The sequence below is a fragment of the Canis aureus genome, chromosome 13, assembly GCF_053574225.1.
Source record: "Canis aureus isolate CA01 chromosome 13, VMU_Caureus_v.1.0, whole genome shotgun sequence".
Classification (NCBI taxonomy): domain Eukaryota; kingdom Metazoa; phylum Chordata; class Mammalia; order Carnivora; family Canidae; genus Canis; species Canis aureus.
Genome location: NC_135623.1, coordinates 25,453,441 through 25,472,888, shown reverse-complemented (window position 1 = coordinate 25,472,888; position 19,448 = coordinate 25,453,441). Strand labels below are relative to the sequence as shown.

The following is a 19,448-nucleotide window of genomic DNA, read 5'->3' as shown; positions in this document are numbered from 1 at the left end:
TCACAGGTTTAGGCTTTTTATCCATTTTGAATTTTATTTTGTGGTGTAAGAAAGCGGTCCAGTTTCATTCTTCTGCATGTTGCTGTCCAGTTTTCCCAACACCATTTATTGAAGAGACTGCCCTTTTTCCATTGGATATTCTTTACTGCTTTATTAAAGATTAGTTGACCATATAGTTGTGGGCTTATTTCTAGGCTCTCTCTTCAGTCCATTGATCTATGTGTCTGTTTTTGTGCCCGGACCACACTGACTTGATGACTACAGCTTTGTAATATAGCTTGAAATCCATAATGCCTCCAGTTTTGCTTTTCTTTCTTTTTTTTTTTAAGATTTTATTTATTTATTCATGAGAGACACAGGCAGAGGGAGAAGCAGGCTCCATGCAGGGGGCCCAATGTGGGACTTGATCTCGGGACCCCAGGATCACACCCTGGGCCAAAGGCAGACAGACGTTCAACTGCTGAGCCACCCAGGCGTCCCTGTGTGTTTTTTTTTTTTTTTAAGATTTTATTTATTTATTCATGAGAGACACACACAGAGAGAGAGGCAGAGACATAGGCAGAGGGAGACCAGTTTTGTTTTTCTTTTTCAAGGTTGCTTTGGCTATTTGGGATCTTTTGTGGTTCCATACAAATTTTAGGATTGTTTGTTCTTGCTCTGTGAAAAATGCTGGTGGTATTTTGATAGGATCGCATTATATGTGTAGATTGTTTTGGGTAGTATAGACATTTTAACAATGTTTGTTCTTCCAATCCATGAGCATGGAATACTTTTCCAATGCTTTGTGTCCTCTTCAATCTATTTCATCTATATCATATAATTTTCAGAGTATTGATCTTTTACCTCACTAGTTGGGTTTATTCCTAGGTATCTTATTGGTTTTGGTGCAATTGCAAATGGGACCAATTCCTTGATTTCTTTTTCTGCTGTTTCATTATTGATATATAGAAATACAACAGATTTCTGAACATTGATCTTATATCCTGCAACTTTGCTGAATTTCTGTATCAGTTCTAGCAATTTTTTGGTGTAATCTTTCAGGTTTTCTACATAGAGTATCATGTCATCTGCAGATAGTGAAAGTTTGACTTCTCCCTTGCTGATTTGGATGCATTTTAATTCTTTTTTGTTGTCTAATTGCTGAGGCTAAGACTTCCAGTACTATTTTAAATAGTAATGATGAGAGTGAACATCCTTGTCTTGTTCTTGACCTTAGGAGGAAGGCTCTCAGTTTTTCCCCGTTGAGGATCATGTTAGCTGTGGGCCTTTCATACATGGCTTGTATGATGTTGAGGTTTGTTCCATATATTCCTACTTTGCTGAAAATTTTTATCAAGAAAGGAGGCACATGCATCTTTAGATCCACAGAAGGAAAAATATTGGCTTCCCCTAAGATGACTAAAAGCAGTTCCTCTTCCTTGCCATTTCACATAGCTCTAGTTCAAATAAGTACTGAAGTATATCAGCCTGATGCATTTTTTTTCTTTATTTAACCATCTTGCTTCTCAGGAAAATAAGTTAAGTTATTCTTCTGATGTAGATCATTTAAGCAACTGTATATTTGTTAAACAGCAGGTTTGGTTAACTCCCACTAAGCAAAAGCAGTTTGTTCTAATTCCAGCTTTCATTCATGGAAACACAAATTCATCTGTTTTTATCTAATAATCAAAAGAGTGACCTTTGAAATGAGTTTGATTTTCTAATAGGATAGATAAGGCATGAATAGAAGAACTAATTCCTTAAGAGCCATGTTTCCATTGAATGGGTATTTATGATCAGTTGGACTAAAAGAGGGGAAGAGAATGGCAGAGAGAACTCTTGTGGGGTTCAGGTCCCATCCAGCTTCCCCTGCCTGCTGAGTAGCAATGGTACTGATTGTATTCCTTCTCTAATAGGCACTACTATCAGGTCATAAAAAAATAGATAAAGGGCCCTGCTGTGTCTGGGTCTCCATGAGACAGTTTTGATCATGAATTGTCTCAATACTTACCTTATAACTTCAATCCCATCATTTTCTCTCTGGTATATTCTTTGTCAAGTCTCATTGCCCGCGAGCTCTAGAAGGATACCACTCTAACATATGCCACCTTGTGTTGTTGAATCCTATATAGGCCTGGAAAATGAGCATATTCTCAGATGCACTGAACGATTCTGCTTTGTGTGAACTGGAAATGCTGAAGGCTAGACAAGGGTGACAGAGTTTGGTAACTCCATGCCCTGACTGGTTGTCATTGAAGCCACTGTTGCTAGAGAAACCATGAGATGCTTCAATCCCAAGTCTCATTTGCAAATCCCAAGGGCTTCTCCTTCACTGCTTGGAATTAATTATCCCAGTAGCTCAGAGACATAATCTTATAGAACCTTGAAGCCATAGACAGTCAAACTCCTTGCAAAGTCAAATCTTTGTGGATCATTCAAGTTAATTAATATTGAGTGGTAAATGCTGCTAAAAATTCAAGGCCTCATGTATGGCAAGATTTAATTTACCATTACTCTGGGGTTAGGTTGGTAGATTAGCATGCACTGGGACATGTTATTCACAATGATGAAGTGAATGAAATTAGCTGGAAGATAGGAATTATTACCATAGAATGTTTTTTTAGCATGCCAATAAACATAGTTGGTCCCAGCTTCACTGAGATTTTTGCTCTTGGTGTGTGTAGAAAAAGTATCTGCTATGGAGCCAGCCCTATTCTTTGGCTTTGGGTACCATCATTCATGGAAAAGGGCACTGTACTAGGCCCACAGTCACATACACGGACCATGGTGTGATGGTTAAGAGATCAGATGCCACAGAAGACTGACCTGAGTTCTAACCTGGTTCCCCATTTAAACTAGCTATGTGACCTTGGACAAGTGCCTTAAACTTTTTAAACTTCTGTAAAGTAAGGAGAATAATAGTATTTACCTCATAGGATTAAATGAGATAATGCATTTTCCATTCTGGACATAGTACCTGGAAATCAGGAAGTTTCAATAAATATTGGCTGTTATATTATTGTTATTGTTATGGGAATAGAGTTTGAAAGGGGAATGAGGCTAAAGAAAAGTGGAAGATGGGCAGAATTTGTGGAGAGACATTTGACAAACTTACTAAGATTTATTCATTCTTTAATATTTATTGAGCAATTACTTTGTGCAATGCACTGTTCTCTGCGTTTGAGATATACAAATAGACAAAACAAGTATTTCTGTCCTTGTAGAGCTTACAGTCTGTTGGAGGAAGATAGTAAGCAATAGACACAATAACTAAATAAATTATATAGTACATTAGAGGCAGTGAAGAAAAGAAAAAAAGTGAAGTCCATAAGAGGAACCAAGAGCATTGAGGGATGTGGAGTGAGGCTAAGTTAAATCTAAGACCCCGCTTGTAACCAAAGTGGGTTAACCCTCCTGTTCAGTCCATGAGGCCTTAAAATGACTGGGTTTGCTTCTACCAAGAGCACCAAACAGAAAGCAAATATTGACTGAAAATTTATTCCATGCCTGGTGCTGTTCTAAACCATCACATATAATACTCTTAAAAAAATCCTTACAATAGGGAGATGTTATTACTTTATCTGTTTTATAGAAGAGGGATCTGAGGAACAGAGAAGTTAAGTAAATTGCCAAAAATGACACAGTCGATCAGTATCAGACCTATGATTCTTGCACCAGTATTCTTCACTGCTAAGCTGTGCTATCCCCACAAAGCAGAGTTGAACTCAAAATGTAAAGATCCTGACATCATTTCAGGCCACTGGCACAACTTGGCCTTTCAAAATATTTGCCTCAAATGCAAATATATCCAGATCCCTATACTTTAGTCTAAATACTTTAAAGATAAAATAAATATATTATCATATAATAATTGCCTTATTGAGTCATTCCTTAATAGAGAAAACGCAAACTGGTTAAAATGGATTAAGTAACTATGAATTCAGTAGATCTTTCAAATTCATTATTATTATTCCTCTCAACAGTCTCTACTTAGGTTTTTTTTTTTTTTTTATTCAAGGGATAAATATGTACTGTTTGGTATGCATACAGATTACGGGAACACTTTGCAGTAAATCAAGTCCCCCCAGAGATTTATGACCCATAGGTAAGTCCTTTAAAATAAAATTTTAGTTGGATTTTTGTGATTATCTTTCAAATGGTGATGGATGACATAGTCCAATAGGAGGGGAAAGGCAGACTTTGTTTTCGTTTATATCCATTTTCTTAAATGGAATCTTGTGAGTTTCTCTTAACAGATCCTAATTGAGAATTCTCTGATTTGTAGCTGTCAGGCTAGCAGCCTTCCTACAAGCAAACTTATAAGAAATATATAACATATGGAGTTAAGGACTAAGACTCCTAAGCAAGACTGGTCTTTGATGGTATCCTAGCCACTTAAGACAACATAGGCTCTGAGATGAACCTGAGGTTCTTTCTCTAATGAAGGGGAATTACCATCACCAACACCATCACCATCACCAACACTACCATCATCATCATCATCTCTTGGGATTATGGTGAGAAGTCAATAAGATACTACAAGTAAAATACTCATCACAATACCTGGTGTATGTACAACATTCGATGAGTATTATCGATCATTATTAAACAAAGCAGTCATCAATGTTTTTAGTAGTTGTTTGAGATAGACTTGCAGAATAAGGAGAAATGATAGCTGGCTTTGATTACGACTTTTTGCATTAGACAGCAAAACCTTGGGCAACTAGTGATCAGAGCTGTTTTCACTCTCAAGCATTCTGAATAGAAAGAAATTGAATACTTTGTGGTAGGGGGAAAAAAGCAATTCCAAACAACTGGCACAGAAATTGTGCAGAAGAACCAAAGGCCAATGTGCTATGATTGGTCAGTTTTCTGACTAGAAGGAAAAGAACATAAAGGGTATGCTGAGTAATTATGTCTGTCTGCAGAGAAGTCAAGGAAAACAAGAATCAGATGCAATAAAAAGGAAGGAAGGAAGGAAGGAAGGAAGGAAGGAAGGAAGGAAGGAAGGAAGGAAAAGAAATAGTAGTAGCGGTCATGATAGTGGGGCAGAGGCAGCTGGGTGACAGGTGGGAGGCATCTGGCAGGCTGGTGAATAGGGGGAGAATGGAGCCAGCAAAGAAGACAGAGATGGCTAAAGAGTGCTTCTGTTTGGCTGCTGTTTCATCAGTCCTTAGAAGAATAGGCAATGGTGTTTTCTCCTCCCGAGGCTGAATAGTATCTGAAGATGATGGTGTAGAACACAACTCTGTACTTAAAATGTGATTTTCTATTCAGTATTTATCATGTGCCAGCTGTGCTGCTTGTATCACATAAAATAGATTATCCCTATTTTATAGATGTAAAAACTGAAGCTTAAAGAGGTTAAGTCCACTTAATAAATTAGGAGAAAAGACTCTGGAATCTTTGAGATCTTTTATTTTAAGGATTTTATTTATTTATTCATTTGGAGAGAGAGAGAGAGAGAGAGAGAACAAGCAGGTTAAGAGGGAGAAGCAGACTCTCCCTAAGCAGGGAGCCTGATGTGGAGCTTGATCCTGGGGCTCCTGTGGGGCTCAGTCTAGGACTCCAGGATCATGACCTGAGCTGAAGCCAGCCAAATGAGCACCCAGGCACCCCATCTCTTACATATTTTCTCATTCCTTCAAAGTTCTTGAAGCTTCAACTGGCCAACTCCTTGGCATCAGGAGTTATTAACTGGAACAACTCTTGTCATTATGTCATGTACCTGAGGTTCATTATAAATTTTTAAAATAGATGTTATCTTTTATTGTTCTGTTTGCCAGATGAACAACCAACTTTTTTTTAGAAAAGCAAAGAAGATGGGTATCAAATGCTACAAATCTGGCATTTGATAGTTTTCAGTTAATTATGGATGGCATTTGTTTAACATTTAGACAATTTGGAAAGGAATTATTGGGTATTAGCTGCGTTAGCAACAAAGGTTTTTCTAAGTCCTTGGAACCATGAGTCAAGGTAAATAAAGGTCCCTTGATTAGAAAAGGGCACCAAAAAAGCCTTTGAAAAGTAGTTCAACTTGACTTTGACATTATATTCTTGGGAACTTGCCCAGTTTCAAGGTGAGGCTATTGAGACAGGAAGTACAAATGATAATACAAATTATGGGGTTCCAGTTAAATCCTCAAGTAGAAGCTGAAACTCTAAGGGAAGTTAACTATGAACTCAAAGATAAATTAAGCAAAAGTTAGAATTTACTTGTGGCTTAAAAGTCTTTCCTATTATTCCTGTACAGAAAGTAAATGCCACAGGTAATAAACGTATTTGCTTTGATCATTACCCAGCAAGTTGTCTTGTATACACTTTTAAAAACTCTGAGACACTGATGACATATTAATTCTGGCCCAAATCCATTGATGTTAAAAATGAAACCAATTGCATATTACCTGGCTAATTTATGACATTTGTCTACCTAAACAATATTTTGAGGAGCTGCTTTGTTGTCACAGAATACAAAGAACCATGGCACAAAAGGGAAAACATGCTGTATAGGTGGAAGAACAAATAGACAAATTCTGAGATCCAATTTTTATCTCTCCTTTGTTTTCAGTTTTATTTTTCAAGTACTAATCTTAGCATTGGCTTCTGTTTTTGTTGACCAGACAAGCAACACTGGGGAGCTTGGTGGAAAATCAGAGTGGAGAAAGGAGAGCATTTGGAAAAAGGTAGGAGATGCTTATCTCCAGTCAGTCCAACTCCATGTTACCTAAAGAGCAGAGCATATTGCAGCCTATCCTTCCTCATTTCAAAGTGGCTTTCAGAACAATTAGTTTTGCAGAGAAGACATTTCTTATACCCCAGTGGAATAACGCTGTGTCTGAGATACCAGGAGTGGATTCTTTTTCTCCCTCCACGTGGCTAGAGAGAGCAAGACTTTTCTGTAAGCAGATAATTCAGCTCTAGTAGTCAGTTTGATTCAATTTGTGTTGGTGCTAACTTCAATTTCCACATTCCAGGAGGAGGGGTTGCCCTTTTCACACTGAGGCAACAGACCATGATCCTGACTAGTTTCATCATTTCTATGTAATTAAAGTGAGGGCGCAGACAATGCTCCTTGAGTAATGCCTGCATACACAAATAAATTTATCCAACTGACCTCTATTCCAGCAGGGAGCATCTGAGCCAGGAAATATTTAGCAGGTATAGATGTCCCAAGCAAACCAGTAGAAAAGTAGGGTGTGTTTCATTAATAAGTAGGTAACAAATTAATTGCACTCGATGCCTTATGTCTACAGACACATTCCCATCCACTTTGGGATATTTCAAGGTAAGCCTAGATGAAACTATGGGCAGATTGAAGATTTGTGGTTCCTTTTTTCCTTTGTTTACACCTAGCTCATTTTTGTGAATCTGTATGGAACGATGACTCCTTCCAGCATTAATAGATATTGTTTGGTTAGCAAGTCAAGGTAAGAGAAGACAGCCAGAGCATTAAATACACACATGCCACAGCGGCAGGCAGGCCAGACACAGACATTTAGGCTGTACAGTTCCCACCAGCATTTGGAATGTTGACCTAGACAACCAGGACCCCTGGAGGAAGTACAGATCAACTTTTGGCTGTCCATGGGCATGTGCAAATATATGCATAAAGACGCAAAGCCAGGAAGCAATGGCCATGTACACTAGGCTACAGGACCTAAGGGCCAAAACAACCCTGGTTTCCAGCTCAGGTAACTAATACTTATTTTAGAAAGCAGTTTAAAGATGCTGGCCTCACATGCACTGGGTGTGAAAAAGTACTGAGGCCTCTCCTAGGCCCAGCTGCCAAGAAATCTAACCAGGAGGGCCAATCATCTTTCCAAGACCAGCCCTTTTTTAGGGCAAAAGAATGAGCCAGTATAATCACAGTCACCTGGAACTAACTGCAGACAGAGCTGCTTTTGTTCTCCAGATGAAATCTTCCAAAGGGGATGCATTACTTTCCTAACTCCCCTCCCTAGAAGGAAAACAGTCTTGTATAATATTTGCTGTACTCTTTTGTTGTAATTTTCCGGAAAAATGTCACTTGTGATTTTTATGAACATATAAAAATAAAGCCTAGTACCCCACTGTACCCTGCATTCTCTGACAACACTCCTCTTTTGACCTCCTCTCATTAAATAGTATGAGAGCTGAAGAAGGAACAGATACTTCCAATCTAATGGAGGTTCCACTAGACCTTAAACTTTAGCTCTTTCCCCCTCCTTTTTTTTCTTACAAGTACTTCTCTAAAGTAACTTTTCATTTAAAAAAGTTCCAAATCTTATGAAATTTGGTTGGACTCTTACTATTTTTGAAGCAAAGAGCTGATCGCTTTTAGTGCTGCTGTAAATATTATGGTTCAGTGGCCCAGTTCCCCGGTTGCATGTCTCCAGTGGGATCAAGTTCATTTCCCAGGGAGCTCTGTGCCCAGAGGGTAGTAGGAGGGCAGCACAGAGGAGTATGTCTTCTCCATAAGCTTGGACAATGGTGTTATGCATCTTAGAGCTTTGCATCTGGTAAAAACCACAGGTGAAATGCATGTTGTTTATTTCTCTGCCCAATAGAGAAAGCTCTCCTTTGAGGGTAATACGAAACGAGTGGCTCTGATCCACCAACTCTGGGACACGGGCTTGAATTTTGTTTTTCTGGCACTTTTAACAATATACTGACTTGAGCTCTTTACCTGGGGCCTACCTGTGACCAACGCTGAGTTTCTGAGTTGACCATGTAGGGTGAACTTTGTGGTTTGAACTCTAAAACAGAGAAAAGTGCGGTAGTCTGAAGTTCTTATCCTGACCTCATTAGCACTATGCCCCTATATTCTGAAACATCATTCTGGGGTGATTTCAACATTAATTTGGTCCTAATTCTGGATGGTTCCAACTCAACTTGTCAAGGCTGTAGAAATACAGAATAATGAATGCTCTGAAATCTGTTCAATTTTTAACATCTCAAGCGCATTTTTGTTGTCATAAAAACTTAGACCCCAAATTCCCTTTTGATTTATTCTTTTTGCTTTACCTTCCATTTTGAAAATACATAGAACTGTCCTGCCACAGAGCAGAAAGAACATGGGACTCTAAAATCAGAAAGATCCAGGATCAAATTTGAGTCTTACCATGTAATTCATGTAATTTTAGGAAAACTTTTCCACTGCTTCAGATCCCCATTTACTCATTTATAAAAATGGAATAAATAATGAGGCATGGAAGAGAGACAATCAGTCTTAGAAACAGAGGAAAGAGGGATCCCTGGGTGGCGCAGCAGTTTGGCGCCTGCCTTTGGCCCAGGGCGTGATCCTGGAGACCTGGGATCGAATCCCACATTGGGCTCCCAGTGCATGGAGCCTGCTTCTGCCTCTGCCTGTGTCTCTGCCTCTCTCTCTCTCTCTCTCTGTGACTATCATAAATAAATTAAAAAAAAAAAAAAAAGAAACAGAGGAAAGAAGTTTAAATCCTAGTTCTTTTAGCCTCTTGGAGCCAGAAAGGTACTAGTATCCACTTCACATGGTTGTAATAAGGATGAAGTGCTATCTCTGCCCGTGAGTTCATAAGGGTTAAGCGGAGTGGGCGTGTGAAAGTCTCCAGCCCTGTGCCTAGTGTACAGCCAGGACGACATGAGCATTAATTTCCTTGTTCATTATTTGGGCAGTTAGTTGTGTAGAGGTCAAAAGCTCCTTTGTTTTTCAGGAGCTAAGGACCTCCGCTTATATTGTCAATAAACGTCTGAATTAGAGGACCAGAACAAGCCAGGACACATTTGTTGCCTTGCTCAACGGGAGTAGATTCTCTAGTGGCTTCATCTGTGTGGGCTACTAGAACAAAATGCCATAGACCGGGTGCCTTATGGACAACAGCAATGTATTTCTCACAGTTCTGACGGCTGGGAAGCCTAATATCAAGGTTCTGGCAGATGAGGGTCTTGTGAGAGCTCACTCCTAGTTTAGAGTTGGCTGGTTTTTTGCTATGTCTTCATGTGGTGGAAAGAACAAAGGACTTCTTTCTTAAGGGCACTAATCTTGGTCAGGAGGGCTCCACTCATAACCTAATCACCCGAAGCCCTCATCTCTCAATACCATTATGCTGGGGATGAGGATTTCAATGTATGGATTTGGAGGACACAAACATTCAGTCTATAAAGTAGAATTGTGGAAACATACGGAAATACACATGGTAAGTAGTCTGTGGATATGACCTTCTAATACATGATAGGTTCACTGTGTGTCATCCCTCGTTCACAATATATGGTTTACTGTGCTGTGCAAAACTGCAAGGAACATGGTGTGTGACACAGCTTTTCTATCAGGCTCTGTACAGGCTCCCAACCCTACCACTCTGGCATAATCACTCTGGATGACTCTCTCCTAATCTATCAGCAAACATATACCTAGGTTTCCAGACTATACGGCCACCCTGTCATAGTGTCAGCAGGTATAATAAGACAAAGAGCCTCACAGAGTTCACTCTGCTTTCTATATAGAAGAAACAAGAGTGTGGTAGCAGCCTGTTTTCCTGGAGCTTGGAGGGAACAGAGTCCCCCCCTGACTGGTGCTTCAGATACAGCTACTAAGAGGACCCACCAGTAAGCAATGCTTTCCCCAGTGAACCCAATTTCCATATAATTCATGACTTTCTTTTCTTTAAAGATTTTTTTTAAATTTATTGATTCATGAGAGACACAGAAAGAGAGGCAGAGACATAGGCAGAGGGAGAAGCAGGCTCCCTGCGGGGACCCCAATGCAAGATTTGATCCCAGGACCGGATCATGACCTGAGCTGAAGGCAGATGCTCAACTGCTGAGCCACCCAGGTGTCCTTTTTGTTTTTCATTAAGCTAATGAATTACTGAGGTCCTATACAATAAATAGGGGGAGATATTAGGAATTCACTTCAACATTTAGAGGCTCCATGAAGAAAGATGAGGGATGATAAGAAGGACTAGCAAATGAAGCAAAAGAAGTAAGAGAGCGTGGTGGTCCAGATCTAAGTGAAGAATGAGTTTCAAGAGGGAGGGGATGGTCGACTATGCCAGATACCACTCAGGGGTCAGGTAAGAAGAAGATCGACAACTGAGCATGGATTCCGCAACATGACCATTAGCCTTGATGAGGGCAAGTTGTTGCTGTTGGGGTCAAAGGACGGATAGGAGTGGAATTAAGAGAATGGGAGAAGGGAATTACAGAGGACTCTGAATCCTGCTGTTCCTTTATTTGTGTTGTTGCTCTCAGTAGAAGATACTTCACCAAGATCATTATGTCTGTAGACATTGCATATGTAACATGGAAGCAGCGCGATCTCTTCTATGTTCTTTGCTGCTTTAGAAAGGACTCAGCGCCCAAGCCAACACCCAGAAGCGAAGGGACTAAACGACTTCCAGGTTCCCTCCCAGCCAAATGCTTATGAAGCCTTGTATTTCCCAGCACTTCCTGCCAGACTGTCCCTAGGACAGCTCTTGGGTCTTGCATGCTTGTGGACATGAGGCGCACAAACTCCTTTAGGTGTATGTTATGAGGATCTAACAGAGGGAAGCCAGGGCCCAGTGACTCAACGTAGTCACAGCTTGAAGAGGAGGCTTGTCTCCAGGACAGCTCCCCCAGGTACCACTCCATTCTACCTCACTAACTCCCATCTTATTAGGCCGGTTGGAAGTGGGTACCCTGAGGGCTGTACCTCATAATGGCCTCACTCGCACATGCAAAACATTCTCCAAAGATACCTTTAAAGCGGTGTCTTTATACACCTACCCAGGAGGTGACTCCACTTCTGTGATTTCCCTGCTAAGAAAATTTTTTCTGCAGTTTTGTGAAAACACTCTTGAGCAGGCTGTCATTGGAAGATAATACATTCCCCAGCCATATTGTACCTCCTTATGTATATTTCCCAAATACTTTACTCTTTCTCCCCCCTATGTTTTTCTTAGGTGAGCTTTTCTACCTGCAATTCATGCCATTCTGTTTTCTGTCTCCATAACCCTGACTGCTATGGAAAAGTGAGTCCTGCAGGGTAGGAAGCCTGATGATAATTGACAGCTAAATCTGTTCTCTGGAAACTGTGCATTCCACAGCAGCCCCAGCATATAAGATTCTTAAATAATCTCTTTGTTTATTCCCCAAACAGAAGGCAGTCAAGTCAACTAGTTCATTCCGCAGCATTGCGGGAGGAGTCCCATACATTTCCCAACTTTTTTCTTTTCTTTTTCTTTTTTTTTTCTTTCTTTTTTTCTTTTTCTTTTTTTTTTTTTTTTTTTTGGAGCTGCTGTTGTAAAAGTTTAGTGTGCTTTGGGATGTGTCATCTCTTGTTTCTTAAGGGTCAACTGTGCTAAGAGAGAGAAGGTCAACCTAAATACTTCTCGGATTTCATTTCGGGAAATTCCAGGCCCCAACTCAGCTTGTTCTGTGCGTGTCCACCTCTCTGGGCTGGCCCTCTGTTGTTGCAGCTGTTGCTGAGCACAGAGCCCATTTATTCCCAATCAGCTGGAGCTTCCCGTCACTGCTGCCCAGATGCTTTTTCCTAAGGCGACTCAACCGAAATTTTTTACGTGATTATCAAACAGGGCAAGCTTCACAGGGCTTCGGAGTATATACCTCTAGTGTCTGCTGACTCTTCAGACCTCAGATGCAGCACTAGAGGCGAACTACAAGATGTCAACTGTCTCACTTAGGTCAACCTCCACCATTGTGCAAGTGCGTCCAACCAAAGGAGGAAGTGGACTAAGGAGCCAAAATGGACACATGGAAAGTTTCTTTCATTGTACGCTTACCCCCGCCAAGCCGCAGTAGAGGCCTACTACCTAAAATTCAGGCTCAAGGAGAACTCAAAATTGGAGCTTTGACCTCAATTCTCTGTCCTCAGATAGAAAGAATGTTAGTGACTTGCCCAAGGTCATCTGGCTGACCACACCGTTCTCTTGTAATAACTTGGTATTCAATCTGAGGAAAAAAAAAAATCTCAAGGTGATGAACAAAAAGTTCTTTTTACAGAGGAATTTTTTTCTTCTTATTTACCCTAAAGGTCATTGGACATTGTGTTCGATGGTGATAGTTTTAATATGGTCTGTTCTTTCTGACTTGTTCAAAGTCTGTCTTTTGATAAGATAGAAATATATATTTATCCTCTCTCTATATAAACACACGCATGCATGTGTGTTTTGCCTCTAGTAATAGTTCCTTTGTCTGCAGGGACAGGAGGCAAGTGTGTGTGAGTGTGTGAATTTGAGCAAAATGAAAACATCAAAGTAGTAAAATAAACTGATCCAATATATACGATAAGAGGCATTTAAATTCTGCTAATTCATGTCTGACATAAGCTGCAAGGATATAAAATGGTACACATCACTCTTCTTTCTTCTTGAAACTTAGAGCAAAAATGATAATGTCCTAAAATAAAGGAAAATGTCCTTTAAAAAATTAGGTCTCCTCTCTTATTCTTCCCTTCCCTGTTGCCTGAAAAAAAATGCAGAGCTCTCATTGATCTTGATTATGAACCCTGTGATTTAAAATGGTCTCTGCTAGTTTTTCAGGACACTAATCACATCATTTCTGTTTTCATCATCTTTTAAAGACATTGGCTCTCTGGGCTGATTTAGGCCAAAATTCATCAGCTGCATCTTTTAGTTTGCTGGCTGATACTTAGTATAAGGAAGGAGAGGACTTTGCTGAAGTTTCCCCCAGCTCCCTACAGTGCGTTAGTCACTTCACTTGTCAGTGGTTAATGAGGGGCACTCTGGAGTCAGATTGCATGGCTGGGAATCCAGGCTCTACCTCTTGTTTAACTAGGCAATCTTGGGATAGTTATTCCAGTTTTCTGAGCCCCATCTGTCCATTTTTTAAAATGTGGATAATAATGGCGTCTCCTGTACAGGGTTGCAAAAGTCAGAGAATAGGTATATAAAGTGATTATTCCCTGGTACAAATTAAAAGCTCAATGAAGAGTTGCTATTTTTATTATTACATATGAAATTAAGTATTCTTAACCTGGAGAGAGATGAAGAGGGTCAGATTACCTAGATTTTCCAAAAGGTGCACCTGAATGGAACTGTGGGCCTCGGGAGCCGGCCTGCCCAGGTGTTCAGACCTCATCTACAAAGCTGTCAGCTATAGAGTTATTCTCTCCTGCTCTCTTGACTTTCAAAGGACTAAAGGAAGGCCCATTGTTAGCCACTGAAGGACATTCATTGGCTGGAGTATATCTGACCATAGTCTCTGATGGAACAAAAAAAATAATTCTTTATTCATGTTCTAACTTCCCCTCCAGGAAGTAAAACAATGCAACAGACAACAACCTTTTGTCTCAGGTGAGTTCAGGCTAGATAAACAGATAAATAGAGCTGTGCCCAGTTTTCTTTTCTCTTTTCTACCATTCTTGTAAGTGTAAAATAAGACTGTTGGGTCTGAGGCCCCTGTTCCCAGGATAAATGCCCTTTGTATATATTTAAAATTCATTTTAAGCCTCTTCTCATGGCTTAAATGGCCCACCATCTCCAAAGGTGATGGCTCTTGTGATTTTTTTCATTCTGCATTAGCATTCTAGAAGTTTATGTTAATTAAACCGTAAAGTATGTACATTTTTGTGTCTAGCCTTCCTCAACTGTTGGAGGAGTTTGGTAGAGTGACTTATGCAAAGGTACTAAGTTTATAAGTTACTAGCACATCTTTCTTTCCCACTCATCTCAAAAGTCACCGCTAGGTACAACTACTACAATCGGAAGGCTGAAATACATGTAAGTGGGCGCTCAACAAGCATTCTCCAGCAGACAAGATGGTATACCTTTAGTTGGCTATAGTTGAAGTATATCAACAGTATACTAATGAGGTAAATTAGAGGTTAATAGACTTCTAAGAAACAGTCTAGAAATCTAACGACCATGGGCATTGGTCTATGTATTTAACAGAGGGAATGGGAAGTATCAGCCGGCCCAGTAAGCCTGGGATGTGATTGGGAATTTTCCTGGAACCCCTATACATCAGGTGAGTTGTCGCGCTATTTGTTTACCAAGGGTTAGTTCCTGAATTTGACTCTGTTTCCAAACTTGTATGAGCCAGGCATACTATTATTTTAATTGCATACTTTAAAAAATCATACAAATTGATAGAATGAGAATGCAAAAAGAAAGAAGCTTCTTGATCTCATGGCAACTAAATTTAATGTTATGGAAAAGCACAGTAGATTCAGTGGGCTGAAAAAAACCCGTCCAATTAGGTATGAATAAGACAACTGTTAAAGAGGAAAACCGTATAGGAAAAATCCTAACAATCTAGAATTCCGCACCATGATGGCTTTACATGTGTCTTTGTCTTCCTACTTTAAAGGCAAAACAACTTGAAATATCTGGAGTGCTTATTGTAACAAACACAGAGCAAAACCGGAGGACTCTTGATTTAAGAAAAAGCCATGGTACTACATCAGAACAATTGGTGGATCTATATTCATCTAGGTATGTGTTATTTTTAAACTTTGTATGCAGGAAAGGTTAAATATATACAAGATAAACAGATGAATATAATGAATCCATACCATCACCCACCTTTAATAATTATCAACTTTCTGCCTTTCCTATACTGTTATTCATGCTCATTCCCCCTAGCTCCATTACTCTCATTAGCTTTCTAGGAGTCCTTTTTGCCTAAGGTAAAATTTATATACTTAGAAATGCACAAATCTTACCTGTATGATTTTGACAAATAGATACACCTGTGTGGTACACAGCCCTATCACAATACAGAGTATTTCTGTCTCCCCAGAAAATCTCCTCATGCTCCTTCCTAGGGAATTACACACCCCAACGCCCCAAATGTGACTACTTTTCTGATTTTCTTTTCCATTTTAGACTATTTTTCTAAAACTTCATAGAAATGAAGTCATAGAGTGTGTAATTTCATGTGTGTGGCCTTCTTTCGCTCAGCATAATGTCTATGAGGCTCCTCCAGTGGTGCACTGGCGCCAGCTCAGACCGATTATAAGAGTCAGCTGTGTGCGTCTCTTCCCAACTCCACATTCAGTGACTTCAAGCTGAAATAAGAGTATTGAGGTGGGAACATTTAACATCATGGAAATTGGCAAACCCTACAAATCAGGGTTTTTCCTACCCGGAAGAGCCAATTACAAGCACCTCACTGGACTCATGCATATGGTTGGGTAAATCAGCTGCTAAAGAGTATTTTTTGGTATAGATATACCACAAATTGTGTATCAGTGTACTGTGTATGTGTATGTTGAAAATTGCAGTGATATACATTTGTGTTATTTCCAGTCTGGAGCTATTAGAAATAAAGGGGCTGTGAATGTTCTTCTACAAATGTTTCTGTGGACATATGTTTTCACTTATCTTGGATAAATACCTAGGAGTAGAATTATAGACATTTTAACTAAAAATTAAATGTTCTAGGTATGGAGGCATCTTTATTTAAATAATTCTTAGATTAATGAGCCAAATTAATTGACCAATCCACTACACAGTCCAGATCACATCAGGTAAAGTACAAATCTCACAAAGGGTCTTTATTTATATGTTTATTTTAAATATTTTAAACCTTTATTTATTTATTTTAGAGAGCGGGGGGAGGGCCAGGGGAGAGGAAAGAGTCTTACGTGGACTTCACACGGCATGGAGCCCAACACCAGGCTCAGTCTCACAACTCTGAGATCATGACCTAAGCTGAAACCAAGAGTCAGTGGCTTTAATTGACTACGCCACCCAGGTGTCCATCACACATTTTGAAAAATAACAAAACACACATACAGAAACGGAATAAATGCAAAACAGACAAAAATGTATAGCTCGATGAATTACTACAAAGTCATTGTCTATAAAACTACCATCCTGGTCAAGAAATAGAACATTGCCAACATCTTAAAAGTCCTTTCTAGTTAATACTTCCTATATTTTTCTTCACAAAGATTATTACTATCTGAAGTTTATAGTGTCACTTCTCTGCTTTTCTTTAGAGTTTTATCACCCACATATGTATTTCTAAATGCTATAATTTAGTAATGATTACTTTTCGAAGGGAAACATGCATTCTTATGTATCTGGCATCTTTTGCTAAAAGTATTTAAAAGATATTTGTGAAATATTTTGTTATGTTTGTTTTTTTGCTATGTTTGTAAGAATAATTATTTTTTATTTTTTTCGTAAGAATAATTTATTCATTTTAAATGCTTTATACTTGCTCCATTGTCTTAAGTATTTTCGATTTATTTATTTGTTCTAATGTTCAGAAAAATTTGGGACCTCCCAATTTGGGGAAACTATGAGTAGTGCTACTATGAACATTCTTGTATATGAATCCTGATGCACACATATATATTTTTCTATGTCATTGAATATGGATTTTGTTGGTCATAGCGTATTGTCTTAGTCAGTTTGAGGCACTATACCAAAGTACCAGATACTGAATAGCTTAAATGACAAATATTTATTTCTCCTAGTTCTGGAGGCTGGGAAATCCCAGAGGCAGGTGTGGGCAGATCCATTGTCTAGTGAGGGCCCTTTTCATGTTTTGCAGATGACCATCTCTTTGCTGTGTCTTCACATAGTAAAGAGCAGGGAGAAAAGAAGCAAGCTGTCTTGTGTCTCTTTTTATAAGGGGCATTAATCTCATCAGGAAGCCTCCACCCTCATGACTTTCTTATTTTCCAAAGGCCCCACCTCCTAATACCATCCCACCAGGGTAAGGATTTCAACAAGTGAATGTGAAGTCCGTAACAGATACTTACATCTTCATCTTAATACAAAATACTAGAATGTCTTCCAAATGTGCTTGTTCATACGCCTACTTGGAATGCATGAGAATTGTTCTGCCATATTCTCCTTTGCTTCCCTCCATAATTTTAGCTAGCTCACAGGTATAGACTTGTTGATCAACAAAAATGTCCCTCTTTATCTTTGTAATATTTTTGCCTTGAAATCTACTTAACTATGGGCACTATAGGCACTACCGTAGCTGAATATTTTTTGTTATTGCCTGCAAAATATTTTTCATCCTTTTTTAAAAAAATTTTTCTGTATCCTTCTGTTGAGACATGTCTCTTGTATATAGTAAGTAGCGTTTTTTAAACAACTCCAATAATCTGCATTTTAATTGGAGCATTTAACATTTATATTAGTATAATTTGTGACCTACTTGGATTTAAATTTCCCATCTCATTATCTACTTCCTATTTGTCCTAATTGTCCTATATTTCTTTTCTCCTTCTTTTGGATTGATATTTTAAATATTTTCCATTTCCCTCATCCATTATCTTAGAATGTATGTACTCCTCCCTAGCATCGCAACATGTATCCTTGACCTATCAAGGTCTGATATTAATTGTTACTTTTAACCTATTTCCAAAAAATATAATATCTTAGAGCATTTTAATGCCATTTCCTGTCCCCAACTTAAATGCTACTTTTGTTGTTAATTTTAATTATTATTTTACATAAACAATATTCAAATAATGTACTCATAAAGTTACCATGTTATTTGCTATTTCTTTTTTTTTTTTCATCTTTTACTTTTCATTTGGTTTCATTTTCTCCCACTTAAAGAATGCCCTTATTTTTTTTTTTTTAATATTAGTCTGCTGGTAATGAATTTTCTTAGTTCTTATTTACCCAAAAATGTTTCTATTTCACTTTCATTAGAAATATAAATTAGCACTTATTTTCTTTCAGCACTTTGCAAATATCATTATCTCTGGCTTTCATTGATTTTTTTTTTTTTTGAGAAGTCAATTCTTAGTGTAATTATTGCTTCTTTTGAAGTAATCTTTTCTCCTCTGCTGTTTTGCAATCTGCTCTTGATTATAATTGGTTTTACTAAAATGTGTCTACTTATGTATCTCTTTTTATTTCACCCCTTGGTTTTGTAGGGTTTCTTGAACTGTGTCTTAGAATGTTCAGTTTTGGAATATTCTCGGCGGTTGGTCAAATATTACTTCTGCCCTATGTTCTTGCCCTTCTTTTTCTGGGGCTGAGCTTTACACCTGGCTTAGAACTTCTTATTCTATTCTCTATGCCTCTTATCCTTGCATCTGTATTGATCTTTTTTTGTTTCTTTGTGTTTCTTTCTAAATTGTTTCTTCTGATTTGTATATAGTTTCACTAATTATCTCTTCATTGTATCTGGTTAGTGTTGTTCGATCAATCATTGAAATCTTCATTTTGGTTTGTTTTTTGTTAAAGATTTTATTTATTTTGGGGGAGAGAGGGAGGGAGAGCCCACAAACATGAGGGGAAGGGCAGACAGAGAGGGAAAAGCGACTCCCCACTGAGCATGGATCTAAATGTGGGGCTCAATCCCAGGACCTGGAGATCATGACCTGAGCCTAAGGCAGACACTTAACCAACTGAGCCACCCTGGTGCCCTGAATTCTTCATTTTGTTAATTATGCTTCTAATTTCTATGTGTTTTTAAAAATGTTGTCTTTTCTCATACTTTCCAACTCTGGAAATTCTCAATTGTATCTTTACAGTCTTAATCATAGTAAGTGTGCTTATTTTAAAGTC

At 38.7% G+C, this 19,448-nt stretch overlaps 1 long non-coding RNA gene across 6 annotated transcripts in view; it reads left to right on the top strand.

Annotated features, from left to right (window-relative positions):
* The window catches only part of LOC144282202 (uncharacterized), a 257,847-nt gene that overhangs the window by 199,479 nt on the left and 38,920 nt on the right, over positions 1–19,448 (top strand). For 3 of the 6 annotated variants that reach the window (XR_013350539.1, XR_013350536.1, XR_013350541.1), the window contains exons 3-6: positions 6,600–6,662; positions 14,213–14,252; positions 14,850–14,925; positions 15,268–15,392. This is a non-coding gene — a long non-coding RNA (uncharacterized LOC144282202). Of the gene's footprint in view, positions 1–3,997; positions 4,085–6,599; positions 6,663–14,212; positions 14,253–14,849; positions 14,926–15,267; positions 15,393–15,860; positions 16,447–19,448 lie in introns of those variants that run through there. The other 3 variants (XR_013350537.1, XR_013350538.1, XR_013350540.1) reach the window with 3 other exon arrangements.